The sequence below is a fragment of the Halichoerus grypus genome, chromosome 8, assembly GCF_964656455.1.
Source record: "Halichoerus grypus chromosome 8, mHalGry1.hap1.1, whole genome shotgun sequence".
Lineage (NCBI taxonomy): Eukaryota > Metazoa > Chordata > Mammalia > Carnivora > Phocidae > Halichoerus > Halichoerus grypus.
In genome coordinates, this window is record NC_135719.1 from 98675055 (window position 1) to 98694876 (window position 19822).

A 19822-nucleotide genomic window follows, 5' to 3' on the forward strand; every position below is an offset into this window, starting at 1 on the left:
ATATGTACACGTATATATACCTATATATATATACACACAATATGTTAAGATTTTTTTCTCTAATTGTTCCTCATTTATTTGCATAGAAAATTAATGTTATAGTAACAGGTAAAGAATAAAGGCCAAATACATTTGATAATAGGTAAACATCCCCTATGCGCTTAATTTTATTTATTTTTGTTTTTTTAGTTTCAAGTTTTTATTTAAATAATAGAATGTTAAAATTTAAAATAATTCTTGTCTCAATACTTAAATGTGTATAAATATAGCTGTGAACATTATGAAGTCCTCAAAATGGTGACTCACCATCTATTTCAAATGAGGTTAATGGTGAAAAGGGAACCTCTGAAAAGACTGAGTCAAAAAAAAAAAAACAAGCAATAAAAACAGTGCACACGGCAACTCTTTGCAGAAAGCAGTATTAGGGACTAATTAATGACTATCCTCATCCCAAAACAGGTAAGCTCATATTGCCTGTCTAGTGGGATGTCAGAATCTATAATTACTGTGTCACCCATTCTTCTCCTTTCTATCTGAGAATGGTTCTTGCAGTTGATGTTGTCATGTTCCACCATTGCGTATCGGGTGTATATAGGTCTGACAGCTTGTCCTTTCAGTGAACATGTCTGAAGAAAATGTACCTGATGGAGAGACAACTGCACTTTCCATGACTTTTGAACTGTGACTGGATAGGATTTGAGCTATCTGCTGTGGAGAAAAAGTGAGTATGTTGAATGTATAAGAAAGAAAAAAGTGAACCAAACAGTTTGTTGAGGAAAAAAAAGAAAATGGGACTGTGGTAGATATTAATGGTGTTTGTCAATATCCAGTTTTCCTTTACTTCTGGATAAGGTAGCCAAATTTAGCAAACTGTTAATTTTGAATTTCAGATAAACAAAGAATATTTTTGTATATGTCTCATTTTTATGAGTTTTTTTTTAAAGTGTGTGTGTGTGTATGTATGTGTGTGAAATTCAAATTTAACTGGTTATTCTGTATTTTATCCAGCAAGCCCTACTTCTATGTCACATACAGACTTCACTTCCCAGACTCATTACAGTTAGGAAAAGCCATTTGACTAGTTTCAGTAATGGGCTTTCAAGAAAAATGACACATGTCACCTCTAGGTAAAAACTAATTTCCAGTGTGCAACTCTCCTCATTTCCCAGGTATGATATCCATGTAGACTTCAATTTGAGATGTTGGAACAAGATGGAAACATCTTATATTGCTAACTCACTGGTCTCTAAATGAATGAGAAATCAACATTTGCCATTTATATAACGTAATCATGACTATCACACCCAGATTTTATTTTCTCACTTTTCTCTATTGCTTCTTTCTTTTGCCACAATCTCCCATCACTTAATATTATCTTGCCAAATCTCGGTATTCACTTGCTCTTCAACCATCCTGTATTTTTATGTCATAGAAAAATCGCATAGAGACTAGAAGGGCAAAGAAATGGTCTCAAGAACATTTTTTTCAAAAAGCAGCCATGATAGCTTGGAAGAAAGCATAGGATTACAATGAGATTTTGGTTTTAGCAAAATTTGCATGTCCAAATCCCCTCCTTCACCTCAAATAATGTTCTACCTTTTTTTTTTTTCCTCTTGTGGGAAAAGTAGTAGCAGATCTGGAAATGATGTATTCCTTTCTAAAAACTTTAGTGGGTAAAAAGATGGATTAAAGAGATCATCTCAGTGCAATTTCTACTTTTCTAGAGATAAAATAACTCTCTATTGTGTTTGTGTGAATAGGCTGAAAATACTGGCTGTGTGACCCCAGACCCCTGTCCACATGTCAAATTGGGATAAAAGCAACATAGCTATCCAGCACTATTGGGAGATGGGATTCTAAATGAGTATTGTGATGGGGAAACTTCTGAAAAGGCAGAGAAGAAATCATAAGAAAGAAAATAAGTTATGAGGAGTAAACCAGTAAATTTAATATCATGTTAGGAAGAAAAATCGTAGGAAAGTTAAAGAGAAGCTCACATTGTTGAACTTTTTGTTGTTTTGTTTTATTTGAAACTGGGGGCTGCATTATTGTGGTCCCAGACCTCGTAATTTTTAATATTGGAAAGTTCCAGAGAGAAGCAACTCCATGTCAGCAATTCCATGCAACAAAAGGAAATTACCTCAGGAATTGAGAGAACACAAGAGAAAGGAACTGAATTGGCTTTTCTCATACATCAGAAGCAGAGACATGATCAAAATCATTCCCTGGAATGAAAACTGAGATATGCATCAAATTTTGGTCTTTCTTGTTTTACTAACATAATGAAGAAGAACTATTTGCACAGTGCAAGTCAATTTTATTTTGATGTGACACATATCTGATATTTCAAAAAATCAAATTAATTAAATGTGTTGAACTACCTATTGTAATATGTGCTGTCAACAAAACTGACACAACTCATAAAAGACTTGCTTGTTTCCCATATTAATATAATTGGCATTCATTTGATCAACATATGTAAATATTCACGTAAGTCACTTGAAATCTGCCACTGTTTGGAGTCAAAATTAGAATCCGTTTTTTTCATCACTCATTCCCTAAAGTTAAAAAAACTGAATAATCAATCAATATGGCATTCTGAAGAAGCAGTTTTGTTTTAATATTATCTGTCAAATAACACATTTACAACCTGTTAAGGCAAACTGTTATGAGATGACAATATGTGTGTACTAATAACTTACAGTATCCTTCAAAAAGAAGAGTCACTCCTTTATTCAAATGTGTGTGTATGTGTCTGTGTGTGTGTACACGTATGCATGCACTATCTCTATGGCATCTTACTCTGGTTTACTCTGGTTAAAAAGGCCTATCAAAAATACTTAGAGACAACAGAAATATTTAATTCTACCAATGTATTTCTTTTTTTAAATAAGATTCATATATATTTAAAGTGTACAACATATATGCACACTGTGAATGATATTATAGTCAAGCTAATTAATATATCTCACCTAGTTGCCTTTTTTTTTTTTTTTTTTTTTGGATGAGAGCACTTGAAATCTACTCTCTTGGCAAATTTCCAGTATTCAGCAAAGTATTATTGCCTATAATCATCATGCAGTACATTAGATCACTAGACTTACTCTTCTTACATAACTACCATTTTGTACCCCTACTCCCCTCAGGTCCCAGGCCCCTGGTAACCAGTTTCTACTCTCTGCCTCTCTGTATTTGACTTTTTTAGATTTCACATGTAAGAGTGATCATGGAGGTTTTTTTTTTTCTTTCTGTGTTTGGCTTATTTATTTATTATTTATTTGACAAAGAGAGACACAGCGAGAGAGGAAACATAAGCAGAGGGAGTGGGAGAGGGAGAAGCAGGCTCCCCGCCCAGCAGGGAGCCTGATGCGGGCCTCGATCCCCAGACCCTGGGACCATGACCTAAGCTGAAGGCAGCCGCTTAACAACTGGGCCACCCAGGCGCCCCTGTGTTTGGCTTATTTAACTTAGCATTAATGTCTTCCACATTCATTCATGTAGTTACAAATGGCCAGATATCCTTCTTTTTAAAGGCTGGATAATATTCCATTGTACATAAATACCACATTTCTTCATCTCTTCATCTATTGATAGACACTTTTGTTATTTTCATATCTTTGCTATTGCAAATAGTGCTGCAGTGAACATAGAGGAGTGCAGATAGTTCTTTGAGGTACTGATTTCATTTCCTTGGAGGTATATGACCTAAAAAGGGATTTTTGGATCATATGGTAGTTCTATTTTTAATTTTTTGAGAAACCTTCATATTGTTTTCCATAATGATGATAACCGTTTACATTCCCACCAACAGTATATAAGGATTCCATTTCTTTTCCCCCACATCCTCACTAATACTTGTTTGATTTTTATGAAAATAGCCATCCTAACAAGTATGAGACATCTCATTTTGCTTTTGATTTGCATTTTCCTTATGATTAATAATGTTGAGCACCTTTTCACATACCTTTTAGCCATCTGTTGTCTGCCTTGGAAAACTGTCTATTCAGGTCAAAGCTCTTTTTGGGTAGGATACCAAAATCTCAGGCAACAAAAGCAAAAATAAACAAATGGGACTAAATCAAACCAAAAAAACCTCTAAACAGCAAAGGAAACAAAAAAAATGCAACATATGAATTAGGAGAACATATTTGCCAACCATATATCTGATAAGGGGCTAATAGTCAAAATATATGAGGAACTCGTACAACGATGTAGTAAAAAAAATGTGATTGAAAAAATCTGAATAGACATTTTTCTACCAATGTATCTGAAATTTATTACTGTGTTCCATTTATTTTTAAAAAGAAAAAAGGAATTTTATCTAGATTATTGGATTATCAGATGAAATTTTCAGGTGTTAACTAGGGAAAAGATTGTGTACTATAGAAAACAAGAAAAAAGTATATTCAGAGTGTGTAAAGTACTTTTTAAATATTAAAGTTCTAGATAATTATTTTAAGAAAGCATTTACAATTCTGGCATATAAAATTGTAATATTATGCAACCAGAACTTTCAAACTATGAAAGGCCTTATATACAACTATTCCAAATCTATCATATGTTATTAATAGCATGACATTTTTATGAAAATAAGATTATTTATTTTCTATATTTAATCTTAAATAGTTAATTGAAATAGGTAATATACATTTGTTTGCTTATACTATATAAACTGAAAGGCAAATATTTTTAATGTTAGTAATTTTGTACAATCGAAACATCTCCATCTCTAGTAAATTCAGTTGTATTTGCTACTAGTACTAAATACTGTGCATTATTATAAAATTGGAAATGAGTAAACATCATACATGTAAATCTTTTATTTATGCATTCACTAAAAAAAGTACTGAATTCTTATCATACACTAAATTCTATGACAAAAAAGATGACTCAGGAAATTTTAAGGTATACAATTTTAAGTAGTTAGAACAACAACATGCAGACATAATTAATTTAAGGTAATTTCTTCTTAAGCACATCAGTAGATTAGATGATACTAAAATGTCTCATTTACATTCTTTATTTGATTACTCAAAACAATAAACAAAAATAATAAAAAAATTTGTCAAAAAATAAGGAACAATGAAATAAATATAAATTGTCAAAATCTGAGATTTCTAATTTTTGAGTTATTGATAGCAGATAATTAGTATTTCATCAATGACTGATATTTAGATACCATTCCAATATTCTCAAAAAATGCTGGACATATATATTAAACCAATGCCACCATGGAAAATAATTTACAGGAAACTAAGTGGTACAGAAATCAAATTTATGATATCATAATGCTGATATTCAACAGATATTCAATCTAAGATTCCTACATTTTTAAAAAAAGGAAAACTTAAGAACATTAGGTACATATACAATAAAAATACACAGAAAAATTGTAAAGATCTTAAAAATTTCGAGAGACAGGGGCACCTGGGTGACTAGGTCAGTTGGGCGTCCAACTCTTGGTTTCCACTTGGGTCATTATCTTGGGATCCTGGGATCTAGCCCCACATCAGACTCCTCATTCAGCAGGGTGTCTGCTTTGGGATTCTCTCTCTCCCTCTACCCCTTACTTACTCTCTCTCTCTTCCTTTCTCTCAAGTGAATAAGTATTTTAAAAAAATTTCCAGAGACAAATTATATTCTGAGATATGTAAAGGTGTTTTTCCCATTATTTCTAGACCTCTAGGTATTCAAAATATGCACCAATAGCCCATATTTTCTACAAAGTATTACTAGGAATATAGGAAATTACAAAAAATTAATATAGAGCATTTTATCATTTTATTTTTATGCTTATTCATATTTATGCATAAAATTAATAGGCATATTACCAAGAGGTATGAGTAATTATATGTTAGTGGTAAGTTTTGAGGTTTATTTTTCATTCTATATCTTTCATTTTTTTTTTTCTGTAACACAGTATAACATGTCTTAAATCATAGAAGTGGAATTTTTTTTTTACTTTTTAATATTTTAAATTTTATTGTATATTTTAATCTAAATTTTAATTGTGAACTTTTAAAAATTGTATTAGAAATAAATTTTATGCATTATTTTCCCTTTTATGTTGTAAAGCTTAATAATAGTTATATGCAAAATCAATTTAATTATTTACCTCACATCTATTTTGATTTGAATGTCATTAATTATTATGATATATATAAATATTGCTCATAATCATGTCCAGAGTTTGTCATGCCTATATTTTTTTTGTTTTTGCTCACAATGCCATGACCTTCATAATTCTCAAACAAGAATATTCAGTGCTTTTCAAGTATTTTTAACAGGGCCTGGCACATACACTAAGTAATGAAAATAATTTAATGAAAAATAATAATTATGTCAGCATTTAAAAATGATAAAAATAGAGCCAAATTTTTAAATTGTAGGATATTTGATATGAGGAGCCAATTAGAGATAAATAGTACAGAGGTCTTATTTTGCTGTGAAAAAAAGGAAGATATATTGACTAACTCTAGACTCTAGGTCAGTTTTAAAAGTTAAGAATTTAAAGGAAAATACCAAAAGAACAGGAAGTAAATAAACTGCAGATATTTGGAGGTGGTCTAATGTAATATCAGTTCCTACTGTGATAACAAGCAGCTCTACAAAAATAATGTCAACTGAATGTCAATTTGTTCTCATTTTAGTAATAGAAATTCCATGCCAAATATAGTTATTATGTTTATTCATTTTTGCCAGTCAACATCTGTAATGATAATTCCCAAGGACACAGAATTTCTAGTTAGTAAGGCATCTGGCTTAAGTGCCTTATATTCTCACAGAGGAACATAGTAAACAGGCAAGCAAAATAATAAATAATATTTCATACAGTGATAAGTTAAATGAAGAGGTAAATATAATTACAGAGAGTTAATTTTTTCTGATATGGCATTGCACTGAATGATAAATCTATTCTTATGAAGCTAAATTGGGATGAAATAACACCAGTTTTTGGGAAGAGTTACTGTAGAAGCCATGAAGCTTGAGTAGATTCTATGGGCTAGAGCAGAATAAAAGGAGACTGTTCAGGCAGCAGAGTGAAGGAAAGTACACAGAACTGATTGTTTAGTGACTAGCTTTAAATACATGGTTCACAATGTATGTAGGAATGTAGGAATAATTCACAAGTATACAGTTTATCCTCTTCGTCTATGCAATTTCTTATTTCAGTTTCTAAAAATTGTAATACAAATTTGTTGCACCTAAATAAAAACTAAAATATGACTAGAAACATTGTTCTGATAACCACTGAAGATCTAATATATTCTATTTCTATCAACTGACTGAAAATTTCAAATTAATTATGTATACAATTAGAAACTCTGGGAACAAACTATCCATGCACACATGTTGTTGCTCACCATGTGGGAAATATTAATCATATTTACTTGAAGGAAGTTTGTAGACTACCTAGAGAAATTAAAAGATTATAGGACTACAGATAGATATTTTTCATTTTATTTCCATGTTTTACAAATATAAGGCGACACACAAACCCATTGTTTCCTGAACTAGGAAGACTAATGATCTCTGCGAAGGTTTTTAGTACCAAATATTTTTAAAAACTCAGACTCCAGGGCTTAATAAATAATATCAGAAATGAGTTTTTGATAGTCTAACTACATTTTCATACATACCACTATCATAAATCACATTTTGGATCAGTGGTCTGGAAAATCCTGTTCTATGAATTTCAGATATTATGATCAAGATTTCAAATGAATATCCTTGCAAGGATGCTGAAGGAGAAAACAGAAACAGCAACACGGGCAAAGGTAACACTTTACCAAAACTATGAGGCTGTGTATGTATCTGCTTAAGTTTTATTGTTCTTCTTTAAATATCCTTCATCCTTTTCCGTAAGCATTACTAAAATATAATTATTAATATGAGTCTTATTAAAAAGGACTCTTCTACAAATTTTTAGAAATTTCTAGAGAACATGTACATTGGTTTGAATATAATTGTTGCTCTAAAAATCAGAGGTATTTGCTATTTAAATTTTTCTTTCTTTTCATTTATTAAAACATTATTATTTTCTTTCAAACCATTACTCCCCCAAAACTAATGCTGCTGCAGTAAGACAAAGTAAAATAGGAATATTTTTTAAAAGTAAACAAGTTTTTTTTTTGTTTTTGTTTTTATGTTTCTCATAATGCATAGTGCAAGGCTTTGCAAGGCTTGGAAGGTACTTAGATACAGCCAGTGGTAAAGTAGATTTATTTGCATGCCATTTACCCAAAAGAAGGGACCAGAGATAAAATAATCATTATCAATGTAAAGTGATATTATAACGCAAAAAAAATGTTATTAATCAGAATTTTTTGTTCTAATTGTTATTTTCTGGTTTAGGATTTTCTGCATCTGCCAATTAGCTCCAGCCTCTAGACAGCTAGATAGGACAGGGAGAGCCTAATGCAGAAATACATTCTTTAAACTGTTTTATTTTTTTGTAATTGAACTTTAAAATGTTTTAAAGATTTTATTTATTTGAGAGAGAGCATGAGAGAGAGAGAAAATGAAAGAGAGAGAGAGCATGGGGGCAGCGGGGGGGGGGGGGGGCAGCAGGAGAAGTGGAAGTGAGAAGCAGGCTCCAGGCTGGATCCCAGGATCCTAGGATCATGACCTGAGCCGAAGGCAGACACCTGACTGAGCCACCCAGGCACCCCTGAACTTTACAATTTTTAATAAAATATTTTAAGAAGGAAACATCATACAATCTATTATTTTTTCCTACATGAAATAGTATTCATCATCACTAATCATCAGAGAGATAAAAATCAAAACTGCAATGAGATAGCCACTTAATACCTATTAAAATAGCTATCATCATAAAAATAAAATAAAACAAGTATTGGCAATATTATTCAGCCATAAAAAGGAAAGAAGGAAATAATGCCATTTACAACATAAATGGACCTTGAGGGCACTTTGTTAAGTGAAATAGAGAAAGACAATACTGTATGATTGCACTTGTATGTGTAATTAAAAAAAAAAAAAAAAAAAGCCAAACTCACAGATACAGAGAAAAATTGATGATTTCCAGAGGCAAGAATGGAGGGTAGGTAAAATGATGGTCAAAAGGTACAAACCCAGTTACAAGATAAATAAGTTTTGGAATGTAATGAACTGCATGGTGACTAAAATTATCAATACCTTATCATATATTTAAAATTTGCTAAGAGAAAATCTTAAAGGTCCCCTCACAAGAAAAAAAAAACTGTAACTCTCTCAGGTGATGGAAGTTAACTAAAATTATTGTGATAATCATTCCACAATATATACATAAATCAAATCATAAATGTACACCTAAAACTAATACAATGTTATATGTCAATTATATTCCCCCAAAACTGGACAAAGTAAATAAAAAGGATGACTGCTTTGCCTTTTAGCCTAAAAGATCCAGGAAGGAAATATACAGTAAATGTTCTTACATTCTGGCAAAGAAAAATCTTAATTGAGTGTTGTATTTTATCAGATTCTTCACCTATAAGAAAATTATATTGTTTTCCCCTTTTACCCCGTTAAAATGCTATATTACATCCTCATAATTTTTAGATGCTGAATCATCCTAACATTGAGATAAACCCAATGATCATGATGTATAATTTTTATTACAATAATTCAACTGACTAATCTTCTTACAGGGTTTTTGCATCCATGTTAAATAATTCCACTTATCACATTATCGACATAAAATAAAAGCATGTGTTGAAAATGTACCGTAAGTTTTGATGTATGTAATTGGACTTGACACCATCACTACAACCAAGATAATAAAGGTATCCATCACCACCCATAAAAAAAAAAAACAAAATTACAGATCTAACTAATCTCATATGTTTCCAAGAGCACAAATAAACATAAAGTCCTTCATGGTTCACGGTCAACAATCCTTTACACATATTCTAAAATCCAAAAAGTTCTGAAAACTGCAAGCTTTTTGTGAAACTTATCTGGAAAGAAGATCAGAGTGACCTGGACTCCTTTGGTGAGGAACCTGAGCAGGGGTCCCTGAAGCTATGTATGATTTTTACATATCCCACCTAATGTGAAAGTTATGTGTCACTGCAGACATATTAATGTGTTTGATCACAGAAAGTCTGAAAAATGGTTAAAAAAATAATTATTAAAATTACTATAGAAATACTAAAGTTTAAGGATAACATATTATTCTACAAATGTGTTGAGAACCTACTGTTTACTGTAAAACAGAAGTTGCAAAGTATATAAAACATATATAAGAATGAAATTCTTAGAACTGTATTTGTTATCCATTTTCTTTTACTCTAAAATAAATCATTTACATAAAACCATACAAAATAAACACAAATTTAACGGATGCTCATTAGGTGAACTTGCTTGAAACCACCATTCAGAAAAAGAAATAGAACTTTACCAGCCACTTATGACATTCCTCCATTCATCATGTTCTGATCTCACATCCTCTCTTCACCTATAATTAACCACTCTCTTGCCTTTCATAATCACTTCCTTTTGTAACCACTTCCTTGTATTTCTTAATTAGTACTCATTTGCAATATTAATCTCTATTGTTTCATCATGTATGTTTTACGATCATTTTTAAACATTTTTTAATCCACAGATTTTGCTTTCCTTGCTTACAGTTAATCCTTTTCCTTTCTTGAAGCTTATTTACTAATAAAACATGAGTCATCAGGCCTACAGAATTTTTTATAGCTTGGGTTTTGCTGACTGCCTATTCATGTACTAGATTTACATATTCCTCCATTTTGATTATTGGCAGTTAAGTACAGAGGTTTGGTTAGATGTAATTTCAATCCAATGGGCAGGGCGATAGGTAATATTATTTTCTATTCATGTTGAAACATATTACCACAATTTAGTACCTTAAAACTACAAATTTTTCTTAGAGTTTTAGCTTTGAAGGGCAGAAATCCTGTGTAGGTTTCATGGGGCTAAAATCAAATTGTCAGCAGAGTTATGTTTCATCCTGGGATTAGTTATGTTTCATTCTGGGATTAGTTATGTTTCATTTCCATGCCTTTTCCAGGTTCTAGAGTCTGCATTCATTCCTCGGTTCATGGCCCCATTATGCCACCTTCAAAACCAGCAGTGTTGCCCCTCTCTGTTTTTCCTAAGTCCTCCCCCTCTCACCACAGCCAGGAAAGTTCCTCTGCTTTTAAGGATTCATGTGAGTAGACAGAGTTCACATGAATAATCCAGGTAACCTTCCAATCTCAAAGTCTTTAACAGTAATCATATCTGCAAATACTCTTTGTCATGTAAGGTGACACACTCAAGGTTTTCTGTGATCTATAGAGAACATATCGGGGGTCATTATTCTGTCCACCACATAAGAGCTATCTCATTCTTTCAAATACAAGCAAATAATTTCTAGTTTCTTTGTCATGTGAGCAGCTTTTGATTCTCAACTGATTCTCAATTTGCAATTAATTCAATGACGATTACAAAATAAAGATTTTCTAGTTCATTCTTCATTTCTTTTTCATTTATGAAATGGAATGCAAAAATATTTCATGTATTTCCATATAGAATATAAAAGCATATGGACATATTTTATCTTCTCAGATTCCTAATTCAAATGAGAAAGGTAGGATTAATGCTTCTTTCCCTTTATTTACAAGTTTTTAAGGTAATTATTTTCTTCTCTATCATGCTCATTATGATCCCTGTGTATCTGAGTGTGTGTGTGAGAGAGACAGAAAGAGAGACAGAGACATAGAGGCAGAGAGAGAGAGAGAGAGAACAGTTATTAAATATGGATTTAAGGGGCGCCTGGGTGGCTCAGTTGGTTAAACATCTGCCTTTGGCTCAGGTTATGATCTCAGAGTCCTGGGATGGAGTCCTGCATCAGGCTCCCTGCTCAGCACCCCCTGGCTCCTGTATGTGCTCTTTCTCAAATAAATATTTAAAAAATAAGGATTTAAATATATGTGGTGGGTTTCAGTTCAGTTCTACCTATCCCACCTTTTGCTAGGAGAAAGCCCTTCAAACTGACTTCTCAATGGCTTTGACATGATCCCAGAAGTGTTTGATATATTTTTTGCTATCCCATATAATATGGTATGAAGATGAATATTATTTAAAAATTAGTAATTATAAAGCTTTTACTTAATTTTTTATGAATAGGTTTCTTTCAAACAAACTCCGATCTCAAAACTGCAGGGTCATCTTTTTATAATGCATTCCAAATCTTTTTTTTTTTTTTTTAATGTAAAAGTCTTTTCTAAAATTACAGTTCTTAGTTTGTTCAATTTTCTTGTTTTGGTTTTCTGCCTCAGAGGTTCCTTTTAATCATATATTTTATCTTCCTTCATTATCTTCAATATCTGTCACTTTAATTTAGTTATCTTTCTTCATCTTTATTTTTTAAATGATCCCTTTCAACTTTCTTTTCTATTAAATCTTCATTTTAGTCTCAATTTCTCATATGATATTTTATTTTATTTATAATTCTTGCCTGAATTCCGTAACCTCACTTCTGAGTTTTTCAAAATCTGATATATTTTGCTTTTTTCCCTATATTGTATCATTTTCTTAATGACTTTTAACTAACTTTAGAAGACAATATCCTATTTTGAGAGGATATTTTCATGGTATGATTTCATTGTCTGTAGTAAGGAAAAGAAAAGCAGTCTAAGAACTGGCTTAGTACTATCATCAAGCCTTTGGTGTTTTAAAAAGCTAGGCCGATAACCACAGCTAAGCTTCAATATGCCTCTGTTTTAACCAATTTCCTAAAGCTTCAACATCAAACAAAGCCACCTGTGACTATGACAGATCAAGACAGAAATAATTTTCCATTATGTTTGAAAGCATACACACATAGATACACACACTGTCTAAACCATAAAAATAACCAAACATCCCCCTATCTTGGCTATTGTAAGTGGCTGCTACTTCCTAATCAATTACAGCTTTAGCTTTGCTGTAGTCTTCCTTCTTCTGGATAAGATTAAAATACCCAATCACAAAATTATCCCTGTTTCCTGATATCTAGATTCCCAATCTAGAATAAAAGTTCACTTCAGCAAATCTTCCTCTAAAGCCACCTAATAGGAGCCCAAATTCTATTATAAGTCCTTTCTGGCATGCTCTAACTGAAACACTCCACTGTTCAAAACAGCGTGTGGTCTCCTTTACTATAATGAATAAGCCCAACTTGTTCAACTATAGGTGTATTCCTTCCTGGCGATCTTTGGTTTTAAGGCATTACCACCAAGGATATGGATAATGTTCCTTAACCCCCATTCTTCTTAAAAGGTATGAAATCTAACTTCCCAACCCCTTTTCAGATGCTTAAGTGTAAAATTAGTTTCATTGAACTTTTAGGAAGAAGGATAGATTAGAATACCTTTTAAACTTTAAGCAGGTTATTTTTGTATTGTTTTCTTGGAGCGTGAAAAAAATATGGTGGCTTGTTTTCTGAGAGTTCTTGTCTGCATTCCCATGACTCATCTTTACCTAGACTTTCTTCTTTCTCTATCTATAGCATTTTAGTCATTCTCAATTTTGTGTCCATTCCCAGTTTGAATTAGTATGGGTGCTATCTTGGAAGGAGTCAAGATAGTTTATGAAAATTCATACTTTATAACCCTTTCAGTATAACTTTGAATAGAAGGCAGATAATGGGCCTCCTTGTCTCATTCTTTCTCAGATGAAAAATTTTCAATATTCACCTTTCAATATGAAATTTGCCGAAGTTGTCTTCTATTCATATTTTGTCAAAGCTTCGTTTTATTATTAATGAATTTTCAGTTACATTGAATGATTTGCCTTCATCTGTCAAGATAATTATACAAGTATTTGCCTTTTATCTGTTAATTTCATGAATAATGATAGATTTTCAAGTGTTAATCTGCATTCATAAATCCCCCTTGTTAGTGATATTTTATTATTCTCATGTATCACCAGATTCATTTAGTCATTTTTTTTCTTAAAACTTGTGCATCCATGTTTGAGAGAGATTGGTTTCTAAATTTCTCTCCCTCTAATGTCTTTGTCAAGATTTGTTACCTAATGTATTCTGGATATATTACCTGCTTTCAGACACAGAGGTGCTCCATCTTTTTACTAGCCTCTGAAAGACTGCAATATTCTTTTAAAATTTGGAGGAATTAAATTCACTGTTTAAGTTATCTAAACCTAAATCTTTCTTTACAAGAATTTTTTAAGGGACTCTATATTCAAAAGATATTATTTCAAATATTATATTTATTTCTGTTTACCTTTTAATAAATTATGGTTTTCAAAAATTTGATCATTTCATCTAAGTTATTAAATTTACCATCATAAACATTTCTCATAATACCTCTTTATATTCTGTTTTAAACTATATTGAGTAAAATCTATACAAAATATAATGCACCCATATCAGTGTACAGTATGATGACTTTTGACAAATGTCTATACTCCTTTAACCACCAATAGATTCAAAGTTAAAACTCTTCTATCATCCATTTTTTGTACTGAAAAAATTTATATAAAAATAACTAAAAAAATAAATGGTATTTAAATAAAATATTGTGTTTACATGTAATATTTAAAGATTAATACAAAGTATTTTGCCATCTTGAGTAAGAAGTATTTAAAGTAATACAATTCATGCTCCTCAAAGGAAAAATTTTTGCTTTTATGGCCATTTTCCAACAAATAAAATGTCCCTAGCAAATACTGTTTGCAATACATTGCATTTTGGTTTTGGTTTGGGGTTTTTATTTTTTAGTTTATTTTTTTATTTAAATTCAATTAATTAACACATAGTGTATTATTAGTTTCAGAGGTAGAGTTCACGGATTCATCACTCTCATATAATACCCAGTGCTCATTACATCACGTGCCCTCCTTAATGTCCAGCACCCAGTTACCCCCTCCTCGAACCCCCCCGTCTTTCAGCAACCCTCAGTTTGTTTCCTATGATTAAGAGTCTCTTACGGTTTGTCTCCCTCTCCAGTTTCATCTTGTTTTATTTCTTCCTCCCTTCCACTATGATCCTCTGTTTCGGTTCTTAAATTCCACATATGAGTAAGATCATCTGATAACTGTCTTTCTCTGATTGACTTATTTTGCTTAGCATAATACCCTCTAGTTTTATCCACGTCCTTGAAAATGGAAAGATTTCAATTTTTGATGGCTGCATAATATTCCATGATACACACACACACACACACACACACACACACACACACACACACACACATCTTTATCCATTCATCTGTCGATGGACATCTGGGCTCTTTGCATACTTTGGCTATTGTGGACATTGCTACTATAAACATGGGGGTGCAGGTGCCCCTTCAGATCATTACATTTGTACCTTTGGGGTAAATACCCAGTAGTGCAATTGCTGGGTTGTAGGGTAGCTCTATTTTCAACTTTTTGAGGAACCTCCATACTGTTTTCCAGAGTGGCTGGACCAGCTTGCATTTCCACCAACAGTTCCTATCACCCATCTTTATCTTTAAATATCAATCTCTTTTATTCCTGACCTCAAGTAACCCTGATCTGCTTTCTGTTGTAATAAATTAGATATAATTTTCCTAGAACTTAAGGTCTTGAATCATTCAGTAGTAACTTTTGTGTCTGATTCCACTCAGCATGATTTTGAGGTTTATCTGAGATGATACATTTTAACAGTAGATTATAATATTCCATTAAATGGGTATGTTAAAATGTGTATATTCATTCACCTGGTGATAGTTATTTGGATTGTTTCCAGTTTTGGCCCCTATATAAACCTGCTGCAACCATTCATGTAAAATAATTTATATAGATATTTATTTCATTTATCTTGTATAAATACAATAGGGATACAGGTCCAGGGTCACATAGTAATTTTATGCTTAACGCTATTAAAACTGCTAAGTGGTTGTCCAAAGTGATTATGAAATTTTACATTTCCACTAGCAAATTATGAAAGCTCAGGTTGCACAACCTCCTAACACTTGATGTTATGTTCTTTAATTTTAGCAATTCTAGACTGTGTGTAGTAATTTTTTTGTGTGTGTGTGGGTTTATCTGATGACTAAGAAGTTTGGTATCTGTTCATATAATCATTGGCCATCCATGTATCTTTCTGACTCCTTAACTGTCTGTTCAATTATTTCAAAAATATATATTGTGCTGTCTTATTTTAAAGTTGGAATTGTTTGTATAATTTGGATACAAATCCTGTGTTAGACGTATGTACCACAAGTAATTTCTCCCAGTATGTCACTTGATTTTCACTTTCTTAACAGCAGCTTTGGGAAAAAAGTACTTTCATTTTGATGACGTTTTTCTCCCCTATTTTTCCCCCTATTTCTCTCATGGCTTTTTGAACCCTCCCTAGAAATTTGTGCCTGACAATAACTGCAAATATTCTTTCCAATTTTTAGAAGTTGTATATTTTCAGTCTTTAACTTTAGCTCTACAATTTAAGAAAAAAATACTACTAATTACACACAATCTCATCCAGAAAATAAAGTAAAAGAAAACACTGCTTAACACATCTTAAGAGATCAGAATTAATCTAATTTTAAGCCAAATATATGTAAAAAAAAACCACCTATTTTTCCTTATTAAATAATGTTTAAGTAAAAATAAACCATATAAATGTGTGGGCCTGTTTTTGGACTATCTTGTTATATTTACTTTTATCACCCATATGGATTCTATACTTACATTAATTCTTGAAATATGTGAGCATAAGTCCTCTAGCTTTGTAACTTCTTTTCATTTCTTTTTCCTTTTTGGATAGACAAATATGTATCTTTCATATAAAGTTTAGGATATTCTTGTCTATTCCTAAAAAGTAGCCTGCTAGAATTTCAGCTGAATTTGTATTGAACCTACAAATCAATTTGGGAATGTTTATTTTATTTCTTCTGCTTATATGTTGGGTTTAATTCACACTTCTTTTCCAGCTTCACCTTAACTCATCAGGACTATTGTGTTCTTCTTGGGAATCTTTTTCCTATACCATGTTTCATAAATTCCAGGGAGAATTCTGGGAGCAATTGTAGAATACAACTCATTTACTTTTCTTCTTCCAATGTTCATGGCCCTTTATTTTTTTCCAGTATCAGAAAGCAATTGTTTTTATATTTTGTCCAGTTTTTTCAGTTTTTTTTGATGGTGAGAAGTTAAGTAATTTCCAGTTGCTCATTCATCTACATAAGTAGAATTCCTTATCCCCTCTTTTAAAAAAAATGTCTATTGAATCTGTAGTGATTTTATCTTATTCCTTATATTAAGAATTTCATTTTTTTTAAATTTACTCCTGTTCAATCTTACAAGGAGTCATAAAGTTTGTGTTTTCGAAGAACCCACTTTCAACTTTGCTGATTTTCCACATCAATCAACTATTTTCTATTACATTCATTTCTGCTCTGTTTCCTCCCTTCTCTTTCCTTTGGGTTGATATTACTCAATTATCAAGATATTATCAATGTATCATTAATGATAATTATTCTTGTTCTCTAATATATGCATTGGAAGCTATGAAATGTCTTCTAAACTTTGTTCTGCCTACCCCTTAAAAGTTTAATATTCTGTACTATATTTCTATACATTTAAAAATACATTTTATAATTTTTATTGTGACTTACTTTTTGAGCCACTGATTAATTAGAACTGTAATATCCTTTTAAAAGTAGTTGGGAAATTTTATAGTTTATGTTATTGACTACTATTTTAATAACATTATAAACAGTAAAACATTGATTGCCATGTATTCTTTGAAATTTATGTGAAATTTATCAAACCTACATTTGGTTTATAATATCTTCATTCAATTTTGATAAATTTCCATGTGCACTTGTACATGAAAATAATGCAGTGCCTTGGTTGGATGTAAGTTTAGTTTAGTAGGTTTAGGTCAATTTTGCTACTTATGCTCTCAGATCTACTAAAGCATTATTGATTATTTTTCTCTTTATTATATTAACAGTAGTGTATGAGTATCTCCCATCACAATTTTGTATGGGCATATAATATGCATATGATAAACATATGTATATAGGATACATTTGTATCTGGGATTTACATATTTAATATCTGTATTAATTTGTGCATACTACTTCTGAATTGTGATATGTTCCTGTTGGTTTTTTTTTTCTTTTAATTACAAAATATTCCTCTATCTTCTAGTGGTGCATTTTTTCCTAAAATGTACGTTGACTACTATTAGTATAGCTATAATATCTTTGTTTTTTTTTTTTTTTTAAAGATTTTATTTATTTGAGAGAGAGAGAATGAGAGAGAGAGCACATGAGAGGGGGGAGGGTCAGAGGGAGGAGCAGACTCCCTGCAGAGCAGGGAGCCTGATGCGGGACTCGATCCCGGGACTCCAGGATCATGACCTGAGCCGAAGGCAGTCGCTTAACCAACTGAGCCACCCAGGCGCCCTCTTTGTTTTGATTAATGTTTACATGATATATCATATTTAATTATTTTACTTTTTAACTTTTCTGTGTCCTTATCTCTAACATACTGCTCTTGAAAGAAGCATGTGGTTGCATTTTGTATTTTATCCTTTCTTAAAGTCCTAGCATTTTTCTTACAGGATTTTCTGTTCAATACATCCAATGTTTTTAATATACCTTTTTCATTCCTCCATTTTGTGCTTAATACTTAAAAAAATTATCATTCCATTTTACCAATGGTAATTTGTTAGAAAATTTTTACAATTGTTTTAGTAGTTTCTTTAAAGATTACAACACAATACTTTATGACAGATTTAATGCAAATTATTACTTTTTCCACCCACGAAGCATACTTAAATTCTTCCAAATCATCTGGCCTTTTAAGTAACTTTTTATGATTTTTATATTGTAAACAGCACCAGACATTTCTATTGCTGTTTTGGGGCAGGTAGTAAAGATTTCATCTTCATTTACTTTCCACACATTTATTCTTACATCATTTTCTTTTCCCATCTAGGATCAGTTTTATGTTCCTGTCTGGAATTATTTTCCTTATCTAAAAATATGCCTTAAAGATTTGTTTTGGAGCAGATTTTTGTACACAGTACTTTTGTATCAGTATTTATTGAATATCTCTCCATTTTAATTTTAATGTACAGGATACTGTCTCTGGGAATAGAATTGTAGATACTACACTTGATCTTAGCCAAAAGGCTGAGAAAGTGAGGAACAGAATTAGAGAATGATATTTCCAGCACTTTAAAGGTGTTATTTTATTGCTTAGTAACATACATTACTTTTGTTTAGAAACTCAGTAGGCTTTGCTTTGCTGTTCTTTTTTTTTTTTTTTTAAGATTTTATTTATTCATCTGAGACACAGAGATAGAGAGAGAGAGAGAATGAGCAGGGGGAGAGCAGAGGGAGAGGGAGACGCAGGCTCCCCGCTGAGCCAGGAGCCCAATGTGGGGTTTGATCCCAGGACCCTGGGATCATGACCTGAGCCGAAGGCAGAGGCTTAACCATCTGAGCCACCCAGGCGCCCCTGTTGTTTCTTAAAAGTAATGTTTTTATTTGTCCTATCTGGCTGTTTGTAAGACTTTCTGGCTGTCTTTGGTTTTCAGCAGTTGAACGATAATGTCCCTAGATGTTATTTTCTGTGAATTTATCTTGATCATTGCCTGCTGTGTCTCTTAAATCTCTGGCTTTATTTCTTTAACCAGTTTTGGGCTATTTGAAGACACCTACCTCTTCCAGTGTTGCTCTTTCCCCGTTTCTACTTTTTCTCTATGACTCCATTTACACCTGTTTAGGTCTTTGTGTTCCACCTTATTCTTACATCTACTGTATTTCCTTGTTCTTTTTTTTTTTTCTCTTTAGGTTCCAATTTATGTTTCAATCTGTTTTCT